General features: G+C 52.1%; 1 protein-coding gene across 1 annotated transcript in view; it reads right to left on the bottom strand.

Moving 5' to 3' along the window:
- Nucleotides 1-25,866, bottom strand: part of LOC149350553 (fibroblast growth factor 17-like) — a 79,146-nt gene that overhangs the window by 20,319 nt on the left and 32,961 nt on the right. The gene's annotated exons all lie outside the window — the stretch shown is intronic.

A 25,866-nucleotide genomic window follows, 5' to 3' on the forward strand; every position in this document is an offset into this window, starting at 1 on the left:
CAGCAGTGGTCGCCTCTGGCGGTGCGCGCCGGTCGTCCACGGCACCGACGGCAGCGGATGCGGCGTGGCCAGTATTTCGCGGTGTTGCGCTGCGCGAAATGTCGGCGGAATTTGTCAGCTCGTCACGTCACGTCACGAGCCGGCCACGAAGACAGGTCGAGTCCGGAATCAATCACGGGGCCTGGCTTCTTTTTTTCGACGCCCCCGAATTTCGGCGCAGCCGACGGCGATCCGGAGCGGCTGCCCTGATGGACGGCGCCTCCCTCAAAGGCACGCAGAGCCGCGGGGAAGGAGAGCGGGGCCGATTGGCCCCGGGCGGGATTCCGCGGCTGACAGCGGCCAACGAAAAGGTTGATTAACTGTGCCGTGTACGGACCCGCCCCGTGATGAGCCGCCACGGGGCTCCCGACGAGAGGAGACGCCGCCGCCGCCGCCACTCCGGCCCGGCCGGCGCCTCTGCCCATTCACGGGGAAGCCCGGGACCCGCGTCCGGGGAGGTGTCCCAACAGCGTGCCCCCCCCTTTCAACACTACCGCACGGTTCGCAGATCGGCCTCTAAGCACTCCAGCCGAGCTAAAGTATAAAGCGAAGTCAGCTCGCCCTGGCCAGCGGCCCCAAGGAACTCTCCTCCACGCCAGCAGCACGGATTCTGCCACTGATACGAGTGAATCGCGCGAGAGGGATATACATATAAACCGTCGTCTACACTCGAACTGAGCGAACAAATTCACCGAGCAGGTTTCTGCATCCTTGCCGTGGCCCTGCTGAGAGGCCAGGGGCTGTCTCAAGCAGCACATATGCCTACCGAGTGTACAGCGGGCAGTTGAAGCGAAGAGATTCGTTCGGCACAGCGTTGGCACCAGCGCGCCCCATGAATTTTCAGCACGCTGCTGACGCCACACATTCTGGTGGGATTCCACCCAGCGCTCTGCTTGTCGCATAGCGAGGGAAACCTTGTCCCGCGAAGTGAAGCAAAAACGCAAGGCCGATGAGTAGTTTTCCCAAGCCACCAGACGCTATTAAATGCGGAACGAACGAGCGTTTCGGCGGGTTCACTGACTCGTTGCAAGCGGTCACATCGAGGCGCAGGGGCGCCGTTTACAGCGTCGCTAATACGACGCCTCGTTTTTCCTGCCCGTTGAACGCGAAATGCCTCGAGTCCTTCGACGTATCGGGAAACGCACGCACTTGCGGGCATAAAGCACGACCGGCTAGCTGAAGCGAAGGAAAAGGGAAGACGAACACTTCGTGCCTCGTGCGAAATTTCCAATGGTCCGGGCAGGCAACCCACTCCGAAAATCTCCGCTCGTAAGTGGCGTTGTTTGTGAAACGATGACGACGACGCTGGTTTTGTCGTTACGCCCACTCCACCACAGGTTCCGATGCAAAGCCAGCTGAGTCGCGGAGATAGAACACAGTCATAATCTTGCGGTACCTCGCAGATGCAGGAAGGGAACGAAATGCTTTTAGCTCCTATTCCCTGGTATCTCAGTCGAACGTCTTACCGAACATCTTGCTGAAGCCGCAGCTGACGCGAATTACCTTCGAAAGGTAGTCAAGTGAAGGGAAGAGATGTGCTCGTTGTGACATACATGACGGAAGCCAACAGTCACTGAAACCAAGGAGTGCAGGGGATGTTTTTCTTTAATTGATTTTGAGGTGTTAATTATTTGGATATTAACACTTTAATTATTTTCTCGCTCAAAGATAATTGATAACAAAGCAGAAGAAAAAACAACCTCATGCCGCCAGTGAGATCCGAACCCACAGCCTCTGAATTTTTAACCCACGCCGACATTACATGAGCTAGCTGCGAGGGTAGCCGACTGCAAGCCACGCACACATTCTGCACATGGTCACGTTTTCAAAAAGGCATTAGCTGCTCGGGCCCGAACGATCTAAGGGACACAGTCAGAAGCAAAGGCTCCCTTGAGCAAAGGCCTCCCAGTTCTGTACGAATGTTAGTGTGCGTGTGTACGTCGCTTAACGTCTACTGCAACGAATAGAAGCTGTTTTAATGGCAACCTGCAAATTGACACGTGGTTACTATGCGCAACGTCACCCCTTTCCAGCGGGACCATCCCTGGTTTGTTCAAAAGTAAAAACGTCTAAGTTTGTGCCCAGAATCAGCCCTCCTCTCCACACTCCCCCTCTCACGTGATCGTTCCCAGCTTCTTAAAATATTTTCGCCTCCTCTCCCGAACGTTTGTTCGCTGGTCTGCATCCCCATCAAATGTGAAACGGCGCACGAGAAGAGCTAAATTAAGTGGCTCTAATGAAGATGTTCGAAATGAACAACTCCGCAACGAACCTCTCATATGCGCAAGCATTTCGCCTGAAAGTGGCTGCAGCATGCCCTTCTGCATACACCTTATCGCTGCTCCTCACAGCACCAGTCGAGGGGCATTTCCGTTCACGCCTGGTTCTAAGATTATCTTCCCTGTTTTGCTACTCGCGTGGGATCCATGCTGCGGAGCGGCTGCTGCTTGGTTGGGCGGTTGCTCCACACTCAGTTGCCACGGTGCTGCAGGTCAGCGACGGATGCTACGCCTACGTCACGGCCGAGATTCAGCGACGGCGCGGGACCAGCAGGCTACACCGCGCCTTTCAGCGGGCCTAATTACGCAAGACGAATGCGTCGATTTCGTGGCGAATTACCTTCATCAACCATCGCGGGGAGGATGGCTGTTACGAAGGCAGTGCTCGCTCGCAGCGCGGGGCGAGTCCGAACCATGCTCGTGTTTCAGAAAACGGCCCTGACAGCTGTTTTCCTGCTGTTGGCTGTAGGTCTATCTGGAGCCGGAAGGCCAGAGTGGGGAAATTCTCGCCCTTCGCGCGGCCCGCCGGGCAATGGCGCAACTTTTTCCAGCACTCTCCGCGGTGCGCACACGGAGGCCCCTTTGGCCGGCGCTGCATTATTTCTCTGCTGCCGCGGGAATGGGTTCGATAAAATTTCGCACTGACGTACGTGCTCAGGGGGGAGGAGCAACTTTCTGCTCTAATGATTTTCTTTTTCTTCACGTGCTGCGCTTCCTGGGCGCACGTTCCGGCTTTTGTTCCGTTATTAACCTCTGCTCCGCGCGACGTTTTATCGGGAGGCACGACCTCTTTGAACCGCGCCGCGCCAGACGTTTCAATTAATATTGCGCCACAGCTCCGGCGTCGCCTCTGGCTCGGCGGCGGGGAGAAAGTGGCGCTTTCTGCAGCGTGGGTCTTCTCCCCCGGACGCTCGATGCGGCCGCCGAGAGAGCGGCAGCACAGCGCGAGGTCGAGGCCTTTTCTCGGCGCGCTCTTCCTGTACGGCGCGCTTTCGGAGGCGGTTGCGTAAGGAGGTTTTCCGTGGTTGACAGCCGTCCCCGATAAGGAGGAGTCCTGCCCCGGCGGCGGCGGCGGCGGCAGCTGTGTTTGTGCCTCCAGCGTAGCGCACGCTACACGTCGCGAACCCAATCCACGCGAGGTAAACAGAGCGCTTATCTCTATGGGTTTATAGGGCTGATGAACTCGGCGACGTGTATCACCGCGGTTGGCTTCAAAAGAACGGTCCGCGCCGGTAATCATAATAATAGCGCCCGAAAACGAAAGAAAGCGGGGGGGCGAGGTGGCCAACCAAGCAGTGAGAGAGGGTGGTGGTGGGCTCCGCCGGTGGCATCTCTCGCAGGAAGCGCCCCTGTTCGGTGAAATACGGCGAAGCCACGCGGGCACCCCCCCTCCCGGCTCCTCCGCTACGAGTGCAAGACGCCACCAGTGTGTGCACAGCGAGGACTCCAGACGGGCTTCGCCGAACGCGCGCCTCTAGAATCCACTCCAGGGTCCCACTTCTCCGGGCTTGCTTGCCACCGCCGGCCACTCAAACCGCGGTTGTTCCTGCGCGTACGTGCCCGCTCGGGACTTTGCTCCTTCCCCGCTGGCTCTGTTTATTTCCCCGGGCCGAAGTGCGGGAGGAACTTCGCAGAGTCAATTAAGGCGGACACTCATTCGCCGCGATGAGCGCACCGTCGAGTCGTGGTTCCAACTGAAAAACCTCTACCCGCGTCTCCTCCTCTGCTCGCTAACCCGTCGCCCCTACAGTCACGCTTCATAAAGTACATTATGGGTTCAAAAATTTTGCCAAACTTCATTACAGTCACTGTGCAAAGGTGGGAGCAACATGGGACCTTGTGGCAAGTCTTCTGTGGGCTGTTCAGGAGACGGACTCGGGTTTGTGTCACAGAATACGCTGGTATAAACTACGATAATGTCAAGTTGACACCTCATTATTACCGTATTGCTTGTTTTCCTGTGATTCGTTCATTTTGTTCTCCCTTTTTATTTCCTTCTACGCCGCCGCGGTGGCTCAGTGGCTATGGTGCTCGGCTGCTGACCCAAAAGACGCGGGTTCGATCCCGGCCGCGGCGGCTAGAATTTCTTTGGAGGAGAAATTCTAGAGGCCCGTGTACTGTGCGATGTCAGTGCACGTTAAAGAACCCCAGGTGGTCGAAATTTCCGGAGCCCTCCACTACGGCGTCTCTCATAGCCTGAGTCGCTTTGGGACGTTAAACCCCATAAACCATTTCCTTCTACGGCCGCTATTTTCTACACTTCGCCTCTGTAAGAATTGAAGAATTCTGTGCGTTTTACCTAAATCTCAACAGGTCACAGGCCCTCCGAACGCAGGAAAGCATAACATTGCGTTTGGAACGCGCTAGTTTGTACGCAGCCTAAGAGAACCCCCGCAGTTCCTTTCCCAGATAAGGAGTTCACGTGTGATGATGTCACGTAGGCTGATGTCACGCTCGCATTGTTGGGCATCACTCTGCACGGCAGCATGGAAACCAGGCGACACGCGGTGGTTATTGCTCGGCAAACACTCGAAATGACCGCCTTGGAGATAACGACCTCAAGCCGCGCCTAAAGCGAACACGGGGTACTATTCTGCAGCGCCATTTAGCATTTGCCATGTTTGTTTCCTTTGACGACGCGGCATCCCTAGCAGCAAGTCGAGTCAGATTAAGTCGATTAATCACCCCTAGCAACCACTCAGAGCATCCGAGAAGCCGTGAAGTAGCCGTCTTGTGCCAAGCATATGCAGCATACGTCGAAGTAAAAAAACTTTGAACAACATCATCTACAAGTTGATGTATGCACTCGTAAAACCACGTGCTAAAGCCTGAGGCTCGATCTCGTCAGCATTTTACCTGTTTTCTTCTATATCATTTCGTAAGTTTGAAAGCTTGACGAGCAGCGATAGCTAAACAATGCATAAATGCAACACAGAGACCAACTAGTGCAAGTAATACTCCATTTTTTTTCTCTCTCCCTCGTTGCACCGCTTCGCGGCTCTTCCCTTCCATTACTATCACACACGTTCGCAACTATGTTCACACGATACCCCAAAGCGTTTTGCGAGCCTAGCGTTCGACCCGACTGACCCCAGGGACACGCGTTCGCATGTCCTTCCATTCGAGGCCTCGCACGCGCTTGGTGAAACACTGCGTTACATTCCGGACAGACGAGGTGCCGATCGCCGTGCAAGGCTTCAAAGTCGGCAGAAAAACAACAAGGGCAGAAACACAAGGAGGGGCTAACGAGACCTCTTTTCGGCGCCGTTATAGCCGGCCGTGCCGCTTGTCATCACGCTCGAACCACGCTCGCGGCAGACATTTTATCTACTGGCCCTCGCTGGGACGCGGCAGTACATCGTACTCGTCGTTGGCCGGCAATGACACGCCGTACACGGGTGTCGGGCATGCAGGCAGACACACACAGCGGGGCACATACATATACTACTAGTCGCCGTGATGATAACGCATGCCGACAACTTTCTACGTCCGAGTTATCGCAGTCACACCGCGGGCTCCTCGGCCACTGCTCGTACAATAAAGCTACCCTCCCGGGCCATAAAAGCCAGCTGACAGGCAGCACGTCGCCTTCGCGTTGTACGCCGCGCAACGAGCTATTGTTATACGGCCGCGCGGCGGCCCCAGTTCCGACGAGCCGCGCCAGAGGACACGGCGCGCAGCTACGCCCCGCTGCCGCCCCGCGCGCACAAACCACCGCCACTCGGCCAGAAATTCGCCACCGGCGCGCGCGAAAATTCGTCGGCGGGCTGGGACGAAGGCTCGCGATGCCTTTTTCTCCCAGTGCCTGTTCCCGCTGACGACACTGCTCGAGCTCAGACATCTAAATACGCCTGAACTGCAGGGGTACATGGCGACGAAAGTTCACGGGTTCACGGAACACGAGTGCTGTGAGAATAAAGGGGAAGGGAGGCGCATGCAGCACGGCACTGAGATATGTTCACGCGGAGTGTATCTTCGAGTTTCAGTTCCATCTTCCACGCAGACTGCATCTCCCAGCTAACCTGTGAGCTGCTTACAGCACACCCTACGTTTATTAAACGCCGCACGCACAACGAAAGCTTTTAATGCGATAGCATCAAGAGGGCCATAAGGCGAAACCTGTCCGGCGACGTCGGCGTCTGTGTGAAATCTGCACCTGCCAGATGGCGTTTAGGGGGATTAGCCTCTCTCAACCTGCAAACTGCCCCCCCCCCCCCCCCCCCCTCTACACTTGCAGAGGAGATGAGGGAGATGCCGGACTAAGAATGACTCGGCAAAAATTAAAATGACCCAGGCAACAGCGTGCAAAACATACAGCCTCCCGAAGAACTATCTGTAAAAAATTAAGCTTGCGGGATGTTCCTTCTCGCATAGCTCGGGAAGAGCAACATGGGTCTCGCAAGCCCCACCGGTGACTGTGTACGAAACAGCCACCTGCCGGTGCAGTGGCGCAACGCTTAACTGATGCCGGTAGCTGAGCCGGTAGCTGAACGAGTAGTCGCCGTAATCTATCAGTGTGACCCATTTTGCTTAGCTGCTAATCGGAACTGGAATAGAATCAGAATTCGAACACATTGAGCTCAGCATTGCAGCAGAATTGGAATCGGAATAAATGGCCAGTGAAAGAAGAATAACATTTCCTCCGCATTAATCCAATTGACCACCCCTAAGTTTTTTCTTCCCTTTCAGTTGCGCTTCTATGGGCACCAGTACTCGAGCAGCGCTGTCATGGGTGGTCCGTTCTTGCGCGTTCTGCCGTCCTCTCTCCAAGACCAAAAAACAGGCGTTAGAACGCATGCAGGTAGCCCTGCACAAGGGCCTATGGCGAAACGGCCGTACTCTTTTCAACGGGCGATCACAGAAGGACTGAATCTGACCAAAAAGAAAAAAAAAAATCAGAGCAACAGCTTAAGAAGTTTTATCACGCGGTGCAGCAGAAAGCCATCGAGCTGTTACCGCACTTCACGTCTGTCCGTCTCGCCGTATACTCACTGGTGTCCTTCGCACTCCACTGCACTGAACATCATTAGTGCCATGGCAGTAAATTTTTGTGCGCACTCAGCTTGGTGTCAGCAAACCATGCGGCCAAAGAGTGTACACGCGTGAGTGGAAACACGCCAGTACGGAGCAGCGGCTGCAGCAGTCTTGGAGTCCCCGAATAACAAAACGCTTTAGGACAGCGTATACAGCCTACCAGGACAGGGTTACTTGGAGATACATGGAAGAGGCCTTCGCCCTGCAGTGGGCGTAGTCAGGCTGATGATGATGATGATGATGCAATCTACCGTTGCCGCTTAATGTGGCCGCCCGCCGCCTATGCGCAAGCGCAGATATAGACAAGTTGCTGCACATCACATGAGAGCCCTGTCTAAATCTTGCCAGTAAAATGCCTGACGTCACACGCTTTACGTAATCAGTGCAGAGACAGGGCATTCAGTTGCAAAGACATGCAGATACGTCGTGCTGACGCACACACCTCTGGTCTAATAATCTGGCCGCGCAAGGAAAGGGAAAGAGGGGAAAAGAACGAGGCTTACGACGTGCGGCGATAAGGGCCCAGAGTAAATGGCATGCACAACGGCACGAGCTGGCGGCTCGCTTACTCTCGAGTTTCCTCACTTTCGTGCAGATCAGGAAAAAAACTGCCGCCTGAATGGCCGGAAAAGAAACTGACGCCGCCCTCAGGAAGGACCAGGCGCTAGGAATATCTTCTCACTATCCATGCAATGCTGGCGCACGCGCTACACGACTGATAACCCGTCCGCATGCGAGCACACCCGATGGTTCACGGTGTGGGCTTACACCTAGCGCGCTGGGAGGAACGGCGGTGCTAGCATTACGGACGCGGCAAAAAGAAAAAAAGAGGGGAAAAAAAAGTGCGGTAATATGACGTCGCTGTCTCGTGCTGCGCAGGGTGCCGCGCGCAAGCGAGCGCGGGAAACCGCCGGTCGAGCGCGCGCAGGAAGCGCCGACCGCCGACGCAGTCAGTCACGTCCGCGCCCGGGACGCACCTGGAGCGGCAGACAATTACCCGGCGGCGGCGACGACGAGTCAGAGACACCGGACACTGTTGTGGCAGCCGTGCTTTCTTTCACGCGAAGGACCCTCCAAGGACGCGACGAACGACCTTGCGCCAAGGATGCGGCAGTGTCGGGTTCGCTGGTGTCGGCTCCCGCGCGCGCGTATGCCTCCTCCGACGTGCGCGACACGCCGCCGCTCCACGGCGCGCGCGTGCATTCTTGGCGCGGCGATCGCTCGCGCAAATTCCGCCAGCGCGCTGTCGCCGTCCGGGCAAGGCACGCGGCCGATGCGGTGCTGCCGAGCTACAGGCGCGCTCATTCACATTCCGGCCAAGAACCGAACGGAGGGGGACACCCGCTGGCGGCCGTAAAGAGAGGCGCTAATTCGGCGCTTATCGCGCTGATTATGTTGCGGCGCGGTTTTAAAACCCTGCTCTGACATTAAATGCGCCAGATTGCTGCGCTCCGCTATGTTTATACAGCCGTCCGGGAAAAGAACCTTGGCAGGCGGGGCGGTGCTGCGGTGAAGCACATCGAGGGGCATACCGACGGGGCAGCAGCAGCAGCTGCGTGCGGGTGACGCCCGGCAGTGCGACATTCAAAAGGAGAGAACAACTTCCCCGCATGTGTGACCAAAAAGTAAACGCCGCCAGTCGGGCAAAGGAACGGGAGGGAGAGGACAAGACGCCCGATACATTCAAAGGACAGGCGATGAGACTGTCAAGGGAGACGGTAAATGACATTAGGCGAATAAAATAAAGCGGCGGTGCGCGCCGCAGGAAGCCAGTCAAGTCAACCAACGTATCGGTCAGAGTGTTCTTTCCTTAGTACAACCAAAAATGAACACGAAGATCGACGCGAGAGAAAGAGAAGAAACGAGGATGTTTTGAAAGATGGATTACTCAGCAAAAAGAAGAGGGGGGGGGGGGGGGGGAGTGGCCCCCGGCTTCGCCTTCTGCTCTCCTGGAAGAATGAAGGGGAGGGGGAGAGGGGCAGGTGAAAAGCCATAACTCGCTTTTTTATGATCTGCCCAAGTGGATGCACTTGCCCGGCCGCCGCCGCCGCCGTAAAGGGCGCTGCCTGCAGTCCAGAGCCGCCGCCGCTGCGGTCGAGGAGAGCCCCGTCTTACGTAAGTGGTTAGAGCGGCGGCGGCGGCGGTCGCATGGGACGCCGTCGTCCGCTGACCGAGCTTCGATACGGCGGGCGCCACATTGTCTGTCGAACAAGCGCGCGCGGCCCGCAGCACACCCCAGCCTGCTCCCTTCTCGGCGCGCGCGTTATCCGGACCGGGGCACCGCTTCGGTTCGCCCCCGTTTCCTCGCCGCTGGCCCGAGAAGCTGGTTAATAGCGCCCACACACATGCTCGGGCTCTGCCGCACGCCCTCACTGCCGCCTTGGGCCCTTTTATTTTTTTTCTCGCAAAGTCGTAATTTTATGAACGCCGACCCGGTCGTCCCGCCTGTGGCGACCTACGCACTGCGACTGCATGCTCTGCTGTGGTGTTCGACAGCTTACAGCTACCTGTGAACGGCCGCCAGAGTAATTCGAGCAAAGTGAACAAGGCATCACGCGTGCCTGCAGGAAAGAACACCACCAGCCCCTCAGTGACTTGGAGAACAATGCTGGGTGCGCTTTGAATGATCGGGATAGATACGTTTATTCGTAAGGCTTACGTGAGTACACCCTCTTCGTATTCCGGTATCGGATAAGTGGGCGCTTTCATAGTGTTGAAAATGCGTACCTAATGCGTTAATTATCTGAAGCGTGCCGTTTTGTTTCAACTTGGTGGCATAGTGAGTGGTAGCGAAAAATGCGCCACCCTCCAATTTCGGCCGACCTGATAATCAAGAGCTCGACGCAGCCTCACCTGGCTATATGGCATGCTTCGAAGCAGCCAATTAGAACCGACTTTGAAAACGAAAATGCCTGCCTCGAAAGAAAGCTGATAAACCGGCATCATCTGCCATGTCTTCTATAATCGAAAGCGTCATTAACCAGCCGTTGCCCTGACACCCTCCAACGAACTGTGGCGACTACTTTCCTGCCGAGCATGTCTCTGATAAACGCGATCTGCTCAGAAAGCAATTTATTCCTCGCACCTACTTTTACTTAAAAAGCTTTAAGGAATAGTCAGAATTCGAACGACTGTAGGAAGACTGACATAACACTGCGATGCCATGCCTTGCAAAAAGAAAGAAACCAACACGAGGTGCTGTCAATGGGCATTCTGAACGCGACTTCAAGCTCTTCCAATCCCGATCGAGGTGACAAAAAGAAGTGACGATTGACGCGTGTGTAGAGGAGTCCACTTTAAATGACAACTGCACCACTTTTCGAGAATGCGCTGAATGTCTTGTGCTCTCGAATGGGAGAAAGGGCGCGGACTCTTTGTCAGGCATCCATTTGCCTTTTAGTCTACGCCCTAGGCAACTGTAACATTGAGTTGTCTAAATAAACACTTTGATACTTTGAAATTCAAGGATTCAAATCTGTATAGGCTGTGCGTAAAGCACAATAAGTGTTTTTGTGCTAGCATTTAAAATAGTGACGTAATTGACGACTGAATTTTAAACTTCTCCTCAAGGCGCCGAAGGTGTGCGGGCAAGTTCAATGTGACGTCACGGAAGGTGAGATTTCAAACTACCGCTGCCGTCAACACACCCTGCCGTGCCTTGTTTGATGCTGCCACTCAACTCTCGACGATCAATTCGCCTTCCCTGTCGTTGTTTTTTTTTTTTTGCTTCAAAGTAAGCGTTCATGCGTCGTAAATGTACCGATACCTTGGATGACGTCATCATGCCCCCCCCCCCCCCCCCCCGCACACACATACACACACTTGGCGCTGTGCGCTGCGGAGAAGCTTGAAGGCCATCGCGATTTTAATCGTCGATTACGTCGCCATTTCAAATGCTAGCCCAGAAGGACTTCGCATGCTTTACCTGCAAATTTCACACATTCGACTACTTCAAGCACATCAATTTCTAAAACCTATGAAGTTGCCCTTTAAAAGGCAGCCAAACAAGGCACAGGCCGAGCTAAATTTTCAGACATATTAGCCCATCAATGCCCAGTGCTGCGAATTCGGTACATACCGCTTGTACGCCGCTGTAGCCATTACTGTGTGGAGTTCGCGTACACGGTTTAATCTCAATATGTTCTCAGTATGCAATATGCTTGGCGTCATTGTGAGGAACCTGTGCACAATAAAATTTTAGATATTAGCTTTTGAATGTCGGGGGGGAGGGGCTCGAGTGTGCGACTTCCAGCTAGCGTTCAAAAACTCTTTGTTTCTCATTTCCTGACAAATTTTGTGGGAACAATAGGAAAACATTTGTGTGATCCAAAAATTGTCTCTCACTAGGTCTACGAGTTGGTTCGAGGCTTGCAAGTTGGTCTTTCTCACAACTCAAACCAGCTGCACGAAAATGTACGAAACGCCCATTGTTTCGAATTCGCGACATGGCGATTTCTCAGATTTTAGATGCGCCAATAAAATTTCAGATATTAGCTTTTCAATGTCGCTATATCAGCTAGCGTAACGTGGAGGTAATGATACTTCTTTGATTCCTTCGAAATTCTGGTCAGTAAAGGGTTAAACCTGGTCGAATACATTTCAGGCGCGGACCCCGTATCCGCTGTCGCAATAAGCTCGTCACCTCTGCATACCAGCGGTTGCCGCCAGCCGTCACCGAATGAAAGCAGCTCACGTACAAACCACGAAGTGGGCGACGCGGTTACTGCCCCCGGCTAGCAGATCAGAGACGGATAACCCCTGCTCATATCAGTGAACAGACAGACGACCGCAGTCTTTACAACCGAGCACGTGAGATCGATGCAAGGCAAGTTCTCGATTATTTGATTACTTGCCGACCCTAATTCGCACAAGCGTGCGCCGTATCGTTTTCAAAGTTGGTTGATCGACATTCGAAGCATCTAAACCAGAGCGAAAAAGAGTAGCCCTGAATCTGAAAGTTGGCTTAATATGTTTAGCTCTCTTTTTTTTTCTCGTAGCCTTCGGAAGGTCTGCTGTCGTGCCGATGAATAGCTGCCCCATAGAGAATGAAGTTCGGAAGAATTCCCAGTGCTTGTTCTTCATTGCTAATCAAACCCGTATTTGGTATTGGGCGCAAAGATTAACGAAGACGTCTCTCAGTTCGAGGCGGGATGACGGCGCCAGGGCAACAGCCGCGCGAGCCGCAAACAGCCCGCGCTTTTTGAGCTCCTTGACCTAAAAAATCAACCGTATGTCAAATACGTCAAGCACTTTGAATCCGCGAACACCACTGGATGTTAACCAGGCTTTGACTACGAGCAAATAAAGCTGTGACACTTTGGAGAGAAGCAAACGAAACTGCAAACACGCTGTGGGTGCAACCTTAATGTACACTGTATCTCTCGGCTTGTTTGCGATTAATCTTCCTTTCGTTTGAATTTGATCCTAACGAGCATTTGTGATGTGTCTTCACCGACGGGCCGTGCTTGTACGCAACCCAAATAATGACCTTAACGCTCGGACAGAGCACGATTCTGCATACGTACACCTAAAAAATATACGTGTTATATTTTTTTATTCGGCTCCTACGCCGGTGGTTCGGTAATTTTGCCGCTACTACAGCTATATATATATATATATATATATATATATATATATATATATATATATATATATCGCAACCCCCGGATGTACATGTGTTTCGCGACGAAAAATTATACTGGAATATGCACAAAAAAATTTACATGAAAATTTTTTTTTTCTGTGTGTCGTACTTGAAAAATGCAAGCGAAGCAAGCCCCTGACGGTCCCAGCGCAGAGCAAATTCTGCACATTTCCGAGGACGGAGCACCACCGCTTCAGTGTCAATATGAAGAAAATGAAGAGAAATCAGAAGGTCACAGCTTCAGTTCAGTTCAGTTTATTTACCTTAAAGGCCCCCTTGTATCGGGGGGTATTACAATGCAATGCCGCATTTCTCTGAACAAAAGGAACAGCATACAAGGCGATATATAAGGCAAACGAGGGAATAAACTTTAAGGTTGAGATTTCTCAGCTTCACCTTTTCTACCATTGCTATCACTGTCATTCGTTACGAATGACAGTAGGATGATTGTTTGTCGCGCATGAATCCTGAGAAGTTGAGGACTGCAATAAAACTAGACGTGCACGCGCAATAGTTTTTGAAATATATTTTTGTAAGAAACGTTCTCATGTAAGCATATATGCTGGAGTTTAACTTTTATTCCCATGACTACTAGCCGTCTTAAAGAAGAACTAATAGCTTTATAGCACACAACTGGGCTGTGTGAGCATGCTGCCGTAAAAACTCGCGCACTTTCTCGTCAGTTATTTAACGCCCAGGGAAAGGCCTTACAAGGTTCTTAACTGTAAGTACTCAACCACTATACAAGCTAGTTTCAAATAAAACGCAGCTCTGAAATAGGAATAAAAAGCTACATATCTGCCTGAAATTTGGTTACATTTCATGCATAAGTAACAAAAATGGCTTTGATTACCGCATCAGCTAAGAGTGTGCACCTCACTTGAATACGACTACGCAAAAGGCGCACACGACAGGAAGCAAACTGCATCTGGTTACCGGGAGTTTCCGTCTCGCATAAAACCGGCCCCTCCGATCCCTTATCGCGCTCCCTTGAGGTACGCACGTGCTTTCTCAAGATGTGTAGCACTCGTGTATCGACCAACAGTTGCTCTTCTTTCGTGAAAAGCGCGAAGGACGAGAAACCCCGCAAGCACGGCGTTATCGCGGGTGACATTACGCGTTCCGCCAAGAGCCATACCAACCAATCTCAAGGCGATGAGGGTCTTTCTATTTTTTTTTTTTTTTTGCGGATCCAATCAAAACTGAAGCGCCGATTCGATAAGATGCAGTAGAATTCGTTATCGCGACCGCATGTAGCCAGCTCAGCTGTTGTGTCCGCGCCTCTGATAGCAACTACATACACAAAGGCCAGAGGGAGAAAGTTACTTGCAACACACTCGCGGGCACACTGGAAAACAAATGCCCTGCTGATGCGAATATGCTCTATCTCGAAGCACGTGCAGAAGGCTAGAGCGCCGAAGCGCGTCGGTCAGTCATTTTCGCCCGTGACACGATACGCGCAGGTCCGTACTCACGCGGTGCCCGACGGTGCTCAGGGCGCGCAAGAGATGAGCGCGAGCACATACTTGTAAGCGAGGTACTCAAGTGTCGGCACGGCCTTATCCGCTGTCCTGCTCTTCGTGGCGCCAGCGCGAGAACCGTTCCTCGACCGCATTTTCTTCGTTCTTTCCTTGCGCGATCAAAATCGCGTTTCCAATCCTTCCAAAAATACCCTGTACGTACGCTCGTGCTTGCCGTCCAAACATTTATTCAGGTAACGCTGACGTCAATTCGTCGCATGCCCGCTTTCGGTTCGGCAACACTGCGTCCCCTTTCAGTGCGACACGACAGGTTGACTCAACGATTCTCGATGAAAGGAAAGAAAACCGAAGGCACGGCAAACCGGGGGCAAAGGCGGCAGTAATTACGTCGGGCCCGCGCTATCATCAGCTGAACGCATACGTGTTACTGTGACGGTATTCGTCAGAAGCCCATCCATCATACTTCGCGGAAAGAGCGAGGGGCAAACGCTCCAGCGCATAGAAAAAAGAAAACGAGACGCTTCGACGGGAGATGGAAGGGCGGCTCTGCAGGCGTGGAGAACATCCCATGTCTGCAGCTCGAGAGGACCTCACCTGGGGCAGCTTCGTGGAGTCTTCGAGGAGAGCGGAATAACGACTCATCCATCAATTAAATAAGTTAGCACACGACAGCTTGTTTACACGCGTCTCGGTTCCTGCTCAAAGGGCGAGCAGCACGCGATCGATGATGTTCGTTCGGTGACACGAGCGTTTTGCCTGGCTGGGGTTAACCGGTGGTGTTGAGCGAAGCAAAGCGCACAGCAGAGACCTTTCCATCGCGCGAGGAGCAGTGACTTCTCCAGTATGAGGTCATTTATTTTTTTAATTTGCGCATAGATCTCTTTACGAGTTGAGCAGCGGACGTCGCGTGCGGAAGTCGTGTGGCTGGGCTCTCTTCAGTCCTTCTCATGCGCGCCCACTGTTCACTGGTGCCAGCCGTCGAGGAGAGGTGCGAGAGGCGAAAACCCTATAGTGTTCCCGGAAGCGTAGGAAAAAAAAAGGAAAGAAATACTTACATAAGAAAACGTAAAGGAAAATAATTTGAATTTGTATGAATTCAGTCCAAATCTTTTGTCTTACTAGGGTGCACACACATCGCAATAGCACACTGGCTTCTTTCATCAAGGATGTTCTTCTTGTGAATGGAAATGTGGACTGAAACTAAAAAAAAAACAATTAAGATAGGTCAGCTCACATGGGGCTGACGTAGCCCTGAAAATATGCACGCGAGGGTGGAACAGAACACGTGAAATAAATTAAAAATTCCTAGGCTATTTGCCGCAGCTTGCAAATGATGTGGGCAGGGATGGCTGGCCCACCCCGTTCATGCCCTTCGGCAGACATTGAGGGAAGTGTCGCTGTCATACGACCATTTCTGATAGTACTGCGCCCTTTATAGTGCGCTAGCACTAAGGGCACCACTCATCGATTTCGCCGCTATATATATATATATATATATATATATATATATATATATATATATATATATATATATATATATATATATATATATATATATATATATATCGAAGTATACGCTGCGTTAAAGGAAACATATTTATTCCACTCGACGTTTCGATCTTAAGACCGATATTCGAAACGTCGAGTCGAATAAATGTTTCCTTTAACGAAGCGTATACTTCGCTATATACTCTAGTAAGCAGTCAAGTACTTTATGCTCTCGCAACCTATATATATATATATATATATATATATATATATATATATATATAGGCTGCCAGCCTAGGGCTAGGCAGTGTTGTCTTCACCTTGTCTCTTTTCTTTCACCCGAGAATATGGTTACTACGCATTTAACAGGTGTCTGCCACCTGCCAACGCCACAAGGTCACGTGAACTAGGGGGCAGGTGGTCCACCTGCTTTTCCGTTAACAATGCCGCCGACGAAGCCGCATTTTCCGTAGAACTGGATCCGTGACTGATATGCATCATAGAACGTCTGTAATGAACGCTTCTGCCGTGTATCTACTGCGCTTAATCCATTGCATGCAAACACAAACAAAACAAAGAAGGCACTTGATATACCACTTCATGGTTTATGGGGATTAGCGTTCCAAAGCGACTCAGGCTATGAGGGACGCCGTAGTGAAGGGCTCCGAAAACTTCGACCACCTGGAGTTCTTTAACGTGCACTGGCATCGCGCAGTACACGGGCCCCTATAATTTCGCCTCCATAGAAATTCGACCGCCGCGTAAATATATGCGAATTATATAAGTTAACGGTTACGTGAGCGATACAGATATATAGTTCATAAATATATATGAATTATATATGAATATTGCTGACGTAACTGTTAACATTCAAAACATGAGTTATGGTATAATATTCATAACGTTCGCCATTTTTTTTCAACCACAAAGTGCACAAAAATTGTTGTACAAATAGAGTGTAAATAAAAAAATATCACTGTTGCTAATTTTTCTTTTTTTTTTGTTATACAAAAGTCCGTCCGCCCCCTCTAGAACCAATCGCTGGGATCGCCCCTGCCACCCAGTGCGATTTCATGAAAACACTACCGGATCCACCACGATAAATCGGGGCGTTCAAAGTGAAATTCCACGAGTCGTAATCAGCGTCAGGCTTCCATAGAGTTAGTTATACAGATATGATCCCTAAACGGGAACCCCATGGCGTCAGTATCCAATCCAACCTAGAGACCCTTGCAATGACTCCAATACAACCCAATCCAATGCCCACACCCAAAAGTGCTGGGTATGCGAAGTAAAGAGAGAGAGAGAAAAAAAAGACGCAACATCGGGATTACATAAAAACGGGCGCATGAACTGATTTAAAAATTTTCGGAAAAATTTCCCACAGCGTTTCCAATAAAACCGCTGCGGAATACAGCGCCTTAGACATCAAGCTTTCCGTTGGGCTGAAAAAAATTGGGTACTTAAAATTCAGTGTTGCGTCCATTTAAAACTCGCTACAAGTGTCGAAAGGAGGAGACAGGCCCTGGAGACAATGAAAGTGCACTCTCAGGGAAGTGTTTTCAGGACCCCGTTGGCTTTCGAGGCAGGCTTCGAGAGGTGTGAAAAGCACACTTTGGGCGAAAGGAGCTCTGAGCGCCCCTAGAGGCGTGAAAAACACAATGGGCAGCTTCCGCTTTTGTACCGTTTATCGTACTTCCCTTCAGGCTTATACTGTTTCGAGCACTTACAAAAGTTGCAACCTATGCGAGTGCCTTCGGCTTTCGACGGGACGGGAGCAATCAACTGAGTCACTTTCGGTGTGCCCACCTAATACAGTGCACTTACAGACAGGGTGGAACGATCAAAACAAAGCTCTCCGCTTAAGTGCGTTATCGTGTCGTTGCGGAACCCACGGGCGTCAAATATCCCATCAAGCAGAGCCGATGTCGACACCACGGTCAACTGGACGGACTGGAAATCTCGGTTCTGCCTCATTTGAAGAACAAAAGCACCAGACCAAAAAGAAAATGAAAGTGAACGGCGCACACACAAAACTACGACGGGTGGTGGTGACATTTGAGGCAAAAACTTGGTTTTTAACTAATATGCGCCAATGCTAACCAGTATGCGAATCAGGCGAAGATGTTACAAATCGGTCAATGAAAGAAGTACTATCACAAAAAAAAAATGCAGTTCGCAAGTACAGTACATTCATAGGTGTGCATTGCACGGATGTACTATCGGGAACAGAAGTGGTATACTCCACGCGGCGGGAGCCGGCCGGAGCAACGGAAAACTGCGGCATTTTGGCGAGCTAAAGCAAGAAACATTGAAACGAGCCAAGCGACATGCCTGCTGATGATAAAGGTCACGCATTGGCTGTCTCGATCCCAGATGCCACCTGTAGATGGGGTTGCAACACAGTTTTCCGTTGCTCCGGCTCCCGCCGAGTGGAGTATACCACTTTTGTCCCCGATGGGTTTGCCTCTGAACCGGGCATTGGGGTTCCAGCCCTCTTGGCAGCCCGAGTCTTCCGAGGGGTGAGGAAAAGAGTTCTCACCTCAGAGAAATTTGGGACATCGGTAATGCAAAACGAGTCAGTCACAGTGTATGGAGCAATCTAGGCGGACTGTATATTTTTGACAAAGGCTGTAGTTTTCGCAAAATGCCGCTTATTCCTTCCCGCTCTTCAGCAGAGACGCATATCCAAGGCGGTTCGAGAAAACTTTTTCCCATACCCATACTTCGTTTGGCGTAAGAAATTTATCAGGCACCGTTGTGTGAAGGCTGGTTCACATGCAAGCGACTGAGCGATTGAGCGACGCGTCGTAGCGAAAATTTTTAACTTGTTGGAACCTCGCCACTCATCGCCTCGTAGGTACCCCGGGGTGGATATTATTGCAGCGAAGACTTCACACGAAAGCACCAGGCGCAATCCAACCGCGCATCAAGTAACGAGAGCCATCGCTCAAACGCAGAGTGCGCAATGTTCACTTCGTCACCGTATCCTTTATCGCGCTAGTTGCGCTGGCAATAACGCATGAGCAAAAAAAAAAGAAAAAAAAACAGGAAGGACCAAAAAAAAGGGAGCCGGGGGGGGGGGGGGGGGGGGGGCAGAGGAAAGCAGTGGATGCTTCCAAGATGTTCTCTTCCGCTCACGTCATGAGCCAGTTCACGGCGCTGTTAGTTATGCCCCGATGAGAAAAATAAAGAGGCCAGCAAGTGTGTAGTATCCGCGAGCAAAATTTGCTTCGAAGAGCCGGTAGAAAAAGAAGAAAGGAAAGGAAGAGAAAAGCTAATGCTACACACGTGCTCACACACGTCTGGCGTGGCGCCGGCGGGGCAAACGACCCGCGCAGTCGGCTTGTGTGCTCTCGCCGCCGCCGCGGGTTCGGCGGACAGAATGCGCGTCAATAGGCGCGAACCTAGGCGCCGCCGCGAGGAGCGCGCACGGGCTCCCCCCGACACCCTCGCCCCCTCCGTGCCGCTTTCTCGACAGCGTGCTGCTTGGATGCGGCGCGCGACCCCAGCCAAAGTCCGTGTTGCGACTGGCAGTGTGGCGAGCCGCTGCCGCCGTCAAGACGCTGCCAGCCGGCGTTGACGTCGTTCGCCAGCCGGCTCCGACTAATTACTAGCGCCGTCAACGGAAGCGCGACGGCGGCTCGGATCCTGCGACCGCGAAGGCGCGGGGGAAAGGTTGCGGCCAGGTGAGTGTTTCACACAAGCTGGAAGAGAGAGAGGAAAGCAAAACGAAACAAAAGGCACTACTGCACGAAGGAAGTGTTTACTCGAGAAATGCCCCAACTAGGCACGCACAGCTTTGGAGATAAGAAACAGGCGTAGCAACTCGACGTCGAAATTATCGTAACTTGAGGGACATTCCACAGTTAAGCCCCACCACCGCCGATAATCGGCCGCTAGCATCGGGACATTCTCTCGCGTAATCAATGTACTTGGCGCATTGTGCTGTTATCCGGCGAACGAAGCTTTCACTGCCACGCACCGAAGAGCGCCAGGCATTGGAGGCGGCGGCGTCTGCAAGGCGGTGTCCGTGGCTCTTCGGCCGCTCAGGTGTCAAGTCGTCTGATTGGCCATTTCGGCGCGTTTCTAAACCGGCTGATTGATGTTGGCACTTAATGCGCGCGAGCGCATATGTGTGCGTAAGCTCTGGCGGAGTCCTTGACGCCAACCGAGTACCGTACAGAAAGGTACTAAATGAAAAGGCAAATGCAGGGGAGTGCGCCGAGTGAGGCTTCTCCTGGCGGCCGTTTATTCTCTGCGAGACGAGGCCCACTTGGCGGCGCCTGTGACCGTGAAGGCGCCCCGAGTGGACGGCGTTCCTCCCGTGGTCGCCTTCACGGGGCGTCTCTCTTGAGGAGAACACAGCACCGTGGCAGGCCGGCCTTTTCTATTCATCTGCACTCTTGCCTTTGACCCACTTAGCGGAACCGCGCTCCGAAAGGTTTGTTGACAGTGGACTAAACGCGGAATGAACTTCACAGCGCCGCCCGTGGGAGGGAGAAGAGGAGAGCACTATTTATTGGCTGGCGCTGCCAAGTAGAGGATACCTGTATTCCAGCTCCCCGCGGCACACGCATAGCTGTAAAGAGCGCGCCGCCAAAACTGACGCGACTGAAAGAAGAAAAGTAAAAAGGCACGGGAGTGATCATTGATAGGCGTGTATGTGCTCGCTTATAAAGGCAGCTAACACTAAAGCAGGTTATTTACAACCTTTGTGTCTACTTTTTGAAGCGCGAAATGCAACTGTGTGGAGAGCGTCCAGCCGCTTCAGAGAAGAAAGCGAAAGACGACACTCTAATCGTGACAAACATACAGTGACCGTGGTGCATCGATGAAAATAATGCCAGTGACGGATTAGTCTAAGGACGCAGCGGGACATCTCTCTTCAGCGGCGTTGAGAAAAACAAATGAACTAAGCTGACAAAAAAATTGACGTAAACTCGAGAACACATTGCTTTGGTGGAATGATGCTGCGGTTGCACGGTGTAGCGAAAAATTGCTCAGTTCTCGCCGCGAACCTCTGTCGGCGCAAAGCTTGGGACACAAGTTTGGGTTATGGGTTTAACGTATAAGGGACGCTGTAGTGGAGGGCTCCGGATAATTTCGACCCCCTGAGATTCTTTAATCTCCACTGACATCGCACAGTACAAGGGTCTCTAGCATTTCACCTCCATCGAAATTCGACCGCCGCGGCCGGGATCGAACCCGCGACTTTAGGGTCAGCAGCCGAGCAACATAACCACTGAGCCACCGCGGCGGCACACGCGTTAATGTCTTGCGGCAGTAGATGGCTGGCGTTGTTCAAACAGAAATGTTTGTTTTCCTTACCGACTCTGGCTGCAACAGGTACGCAATAAATGCACGGCCGTGGACCACAATGAGTCGATTATCGAACGCAGCCAGTTCCGACCATCGGAAAGTTCCCCCACGCGCAGAGAGAGACGCCGACAAAGGAAGCCCCCGCTGAGGAGTGCCCGGCGCGAAGGCACAATGGAAAAGGCAGAGACGTCCTCCGAAGGCTGTTTGCTCGAGAGCCTCAACGGCCAAACCAGCGTCTCAACGAAATGCTCCAGCTCGTTAATTGAAAGCTGCCCCACCGGCGGGCATTGCGCGCTGCGTCGTCCTTCTGCGCACCTTGACATTTCCCCGAGCCACCAGGGCCGTCCTTGGCCGTAGGGTCCCGAAGGCCGCCGCCGCGGATGGCATTTTCGGAGCTTTCAAAAACAGCTCTCCGTGGAAGCGGGGCCCCTTCTTCCGCACGGCCACCACCGAAGGACTGGGGAAAAGGGCCGATGATGGCACGCGGAAAAGGCCGCGATCCTTTTGCCACCGCCGCCTCCCGGCCTTGGTGGAGGGGGAGCAGGCCCGTTCGCGACGACTGTGGGTTTAACCCGTCCACAATGAGCGGCGTCGAGTGATTTACTGCCGAGACGGAATACCACTCGGGCTCAACTTTCGCGCTTTCCGTCGAAACAACAGTGCGACGGCGCTGACAAAGGGCAGCCGCCGGGCCAGGTGGAGCGCCTTCGGCGCACCTTGACCCCGGCCAACGACAGGGCGAATCAAGGGACGGCGAGGGGGCTCTCTCGCGCGCGACCAGCGCGGTGCGACAGCCCGACGTGTGCGGGAGGGAACGGCCGCCGGTGGCATACCCGGACTGGCTGGTCGGCATCGCATCGCGCACCGCCGAGCTAGCGAAAAACCCGCGTCGCAAAACACCGTGCTCGCAGAGCAGGGAAACGGATGACTAATCGTGCACCATGCTCCGCCGCACTACACCGAACTGCATGCAGTGGAGGTATCCGCTGTCACCAGAAGAAAGAAAATATAAGTAAAATAAAAGAAAGAAAGCAAGAAACCAACAAAGAAAGAAAGAAAGAAAGAAAGAAGGAAAGAAAGAAAGAAAGAAAGAAAGAAAGAAAGAAAGAAAGAAAGAAAGAAAGAAAGAAAGAAAGAAAGAAAGAAAGAAAGAAAGAAAGAAAGAAAGAAAGAAAGAAAGAAAGAAAGAAAGAAAGAAAGAAAGAAAGAAAGAAAGAAAGAGCAAGCGATCTAGCTTTACAACACAGAAGCAAGCACATGCGCGACACTAAGACACGCAGTAAGAGACTTTCAACGACCTGTTTGCCGAAGCGAGGATTTCAGCTCTTTTATTTGTTGGGGCGTAAGTTGCGCGCCATTTCCTTCCTAACACCTGCTGTACTAAAAGGCGAAGTAACACTTCGTACAGCTCACTCCCATCCCGTCGGATGTTAGCTCTCTAAAGAACGCTGCTGCGAGTTGAAAATATCGCAGAGGCGCCGTTCCCAATTTGATGAGAGTATTATCAGCGCCTTTCACGGTACTCTGTTCTTTCTCGAAGAGATAGGCGCTTGAGATAACAAAAGGCACAGGCTGAAGACTGCAAAAACATCGCGATTGCAGGCCAAGACCGCACTTCTGCTCGTGGAAAAGTTGCTTGCAGCATTGATGAAGCGGCGCTCAGTACATTTAGGTCATCCAAGAGTACAGAGTACATTATAGATGTACAGTAGAAGTGTACTGTAGATGTAGTAGTCGAAGCAGTATATTCAAAATCTCCCCATAAAGCTACGTACCGTAGCGAGCAAGGCCAGGGTTTGGCTCCCCTTCGCGATTTGAATTGTGTGGACGTCACAGCCGAGAACATTGTTGTTTGAAGTTGTCGTTTAAAGTGCACGAGCATGGCAACAAAACGCCGAAAAAAAAAAACAGTAGCGACTTTAAGCGGCACAGAAATTCAATTAAAAACGCGAGGGTCGCTTTCTTTTGTTGACGGGCGTACATACACCTCAATTAAGGACCGCCGTAAGGGCTGGCTACAGCTAGTTGACCATATACGAGCATTCCCTTTCCCCCATCCCGCTGGGACAGGCTTAACGATCCTTCCTTCGCGGCCCGTCTCTATGTTCACATTCACATGTCCATTCACATTCTCCATTTATATTCGTTATTTACTTTCGCCCTTCAGATTCTACGTGCTTGCGCCGCCACTGTGGAGACTGAAACGTTTCTTTCAGACGCGTTTCCTTCACGGCCTGCGTGGTACAGGATCAGTGTGCGCCACTGTCGTTTCAACCGCCAGGGCCAGTCAAGAGAGCGTGGCCAGACTCGAGCACAACACCTGGCAGTTCAAACGGAAAGTGCGTGCACGCGGGTTCACGACAGTACGAGTTCTATTTCGTTCAATGTGGACACGTTTCGATGCAACCACCGTCGGCTCCAACTCTAGTACGTTCCGTCTCGATATTAATTAATTCGGGTCTGCACTTCCGCGCTTCAATTAAAATTGAGTAAAGGCAAACATATCCGGGAACAACTCGACAGTCGCCAGAGCGCTCTCGTGGTCGGTCGGCACAGGTGACCCATACAGTGTCACTAACGTATTGCCAGGACTGCGGCCTGCTCAGAAAATTCGAGACTTCAGCACACGTGAAGATGGCCCGCACTGCTACGAGCAAACCGCACTGAGAAGCCTAACGGGCTCTGGGGAGTCAGCAGTGTGTCAAAAACGATTTTTGTCGGTGTGATATATGCGCATCGTTTCGGCTGGAAACTAGCCATCGTAGTGACTTGCTACCCAAAGATACAGTATCCCTTGAAAGTCGTCGTCCTCCACATTTCATTTAAGACATTTGTTAAACGAAACTACAAGTGCCGCGACTAAGACAAACAGAGAGAGACACGCTAGGATGAAACTTCAATATACCAGCTACTTAAAGCAAAACAATGTACAGTGTTTGCCAAAAGTAACCCGGCACAGGTGGTTCGCTTCTTAGCCGCGTAGCGAAGCACTCATGGCAGCTCTGATTAGAAAGGTGAGACCTTGTCCTTACATTATGGCACCGTTCGGTCTTTAGGGCTGCTGTAAAGGCTTCGTTATAGGGTTGAGAGGCAAGAACCTGTTGCTCGATTACTTTTGGCAGAGGGGGTACATCTATAAGCTTACGTCTACACTAAAACGACCCGAAAAACCCGGTGCAGTCATGCCTCTCATTGCTATGTGCTACAACATAGCTTCACGCGTGCGAGTAGCTGTAACACGAGCATGCAAGGTTGAAAGCAAGCTACAGCTTCCTAAGCGCTGCTCCTGGAATGAGAGCGAAGGTGGGGTAATTATAGCGGACACGTTGCCGGACTGCAGTAATAGGCAGCAAGAACGAATGCGGGCTCAAAATAAAGCAACCGGAGAAGAACACGATAGCAAAAGGAAAGTCGCTAGTAAAGGCGAGGTAAACGGGTCAGCTCAAAAACATCTTCCGATCGCTAATGAGGTAATAACAGTAGTTTTTTTCCGTAGTGACAGCGATTCGGTTATGTAGGGGTAAGGACATGGTCGTGACAATCAAGACTTAGCGAACACTCACTGTTCTTTCTGCTGCTTTTTCCCTTGCAATAACGCGTGGACTCAGTTATGTTAATCTTGAGCAGCTTTCAAGGACTCGGCGCAGGCAACAGCTGACACAAACAAAGCCGGCATGCGGGCGGAAAAGAGCTCCGACAGCGGTCGGGGAAATCCCGGCTCCTTTCCGGGTCCACTGCTCCGCCACAGCCTGGTCCCCAAAGTGTGTGGCCCCGTTGCGGGACCAATTACGGCTCCTTTTACGTTCGTCCGCGGAGGTGGGCCACCGCTCACCACGCAGAGAAGGCGACCACAGGCGACGCTGCCGCCGCCATTCGCCGAGGCCCTGAACTTCGAGAACTTCGCGAACAAATCGTGGGCGGGCGGGTAATGTCGCGGTCGACAGCAACCGACCAGGAGATGAGCGAGCCTGGTCGGTGTACCACGCGTTACACAGTGGCGCCGCTTGCAGAGACTGGTCAAGGAACATCATTAGAACTACCCACTATTTCGTCGCGCGTGTGTCGTTCGAGGCTTTTTTTCCTTGCCCATTCTTTTCTGCGAAGGACGTTTCGCGGGAGCAGGCAGCTGCGCTGTCAGTGAAGCGGTTAAAGGCCCCTCCGCTACAGCAGTGCCGCCTGAACGCGCTCGACACGTCGTCTATGAACCACCGCAGAACGGAGTTAAAGATATTCCTTGGCTGTGCGAAGCATTCGCATGGTTCATCGTGGGGGCTGCGGAGGACCCCCGGTAGCTCACATATAGTCCAGTCTTTGAAGCGGAATTATACACTGTTTTACAGCAAACATAGACAGATTTTCTTTTACAATGCGCAAACTCCTGAACTGCGGGGCACTGTCCTTAGAATCGATTTAAGATTCGCTCTGTTTGCGCGCTGCTTCCTACGTTTGTGAAGCTGGGCGTTCTTGCAGCGCCTACCAAGAGCTCTGGTCCACACATGAGTGAAAAGGCGGGACGTGACACGAGCGCGCTGTCGCCGCGGAACAACTCCGACGTCTTGTCTTGCGGGCCGCCTGGAAA

Source organism: Amblyomma mixtum, chromosome 3 (genome assembly GCF_055824585.1).
Source record: "Amblyomma mixtum isolate Tamu chromosome 3, ASM5582458v1, whole genome shotgun sequence".
Taxonomy (NCBI): domain Eukaryota; kingdom Metazoa; phylum Arthropoda; class Arachnida; order Ixodida; family Ixodidae; genus Amblyomma; species Amblyomma mixtum.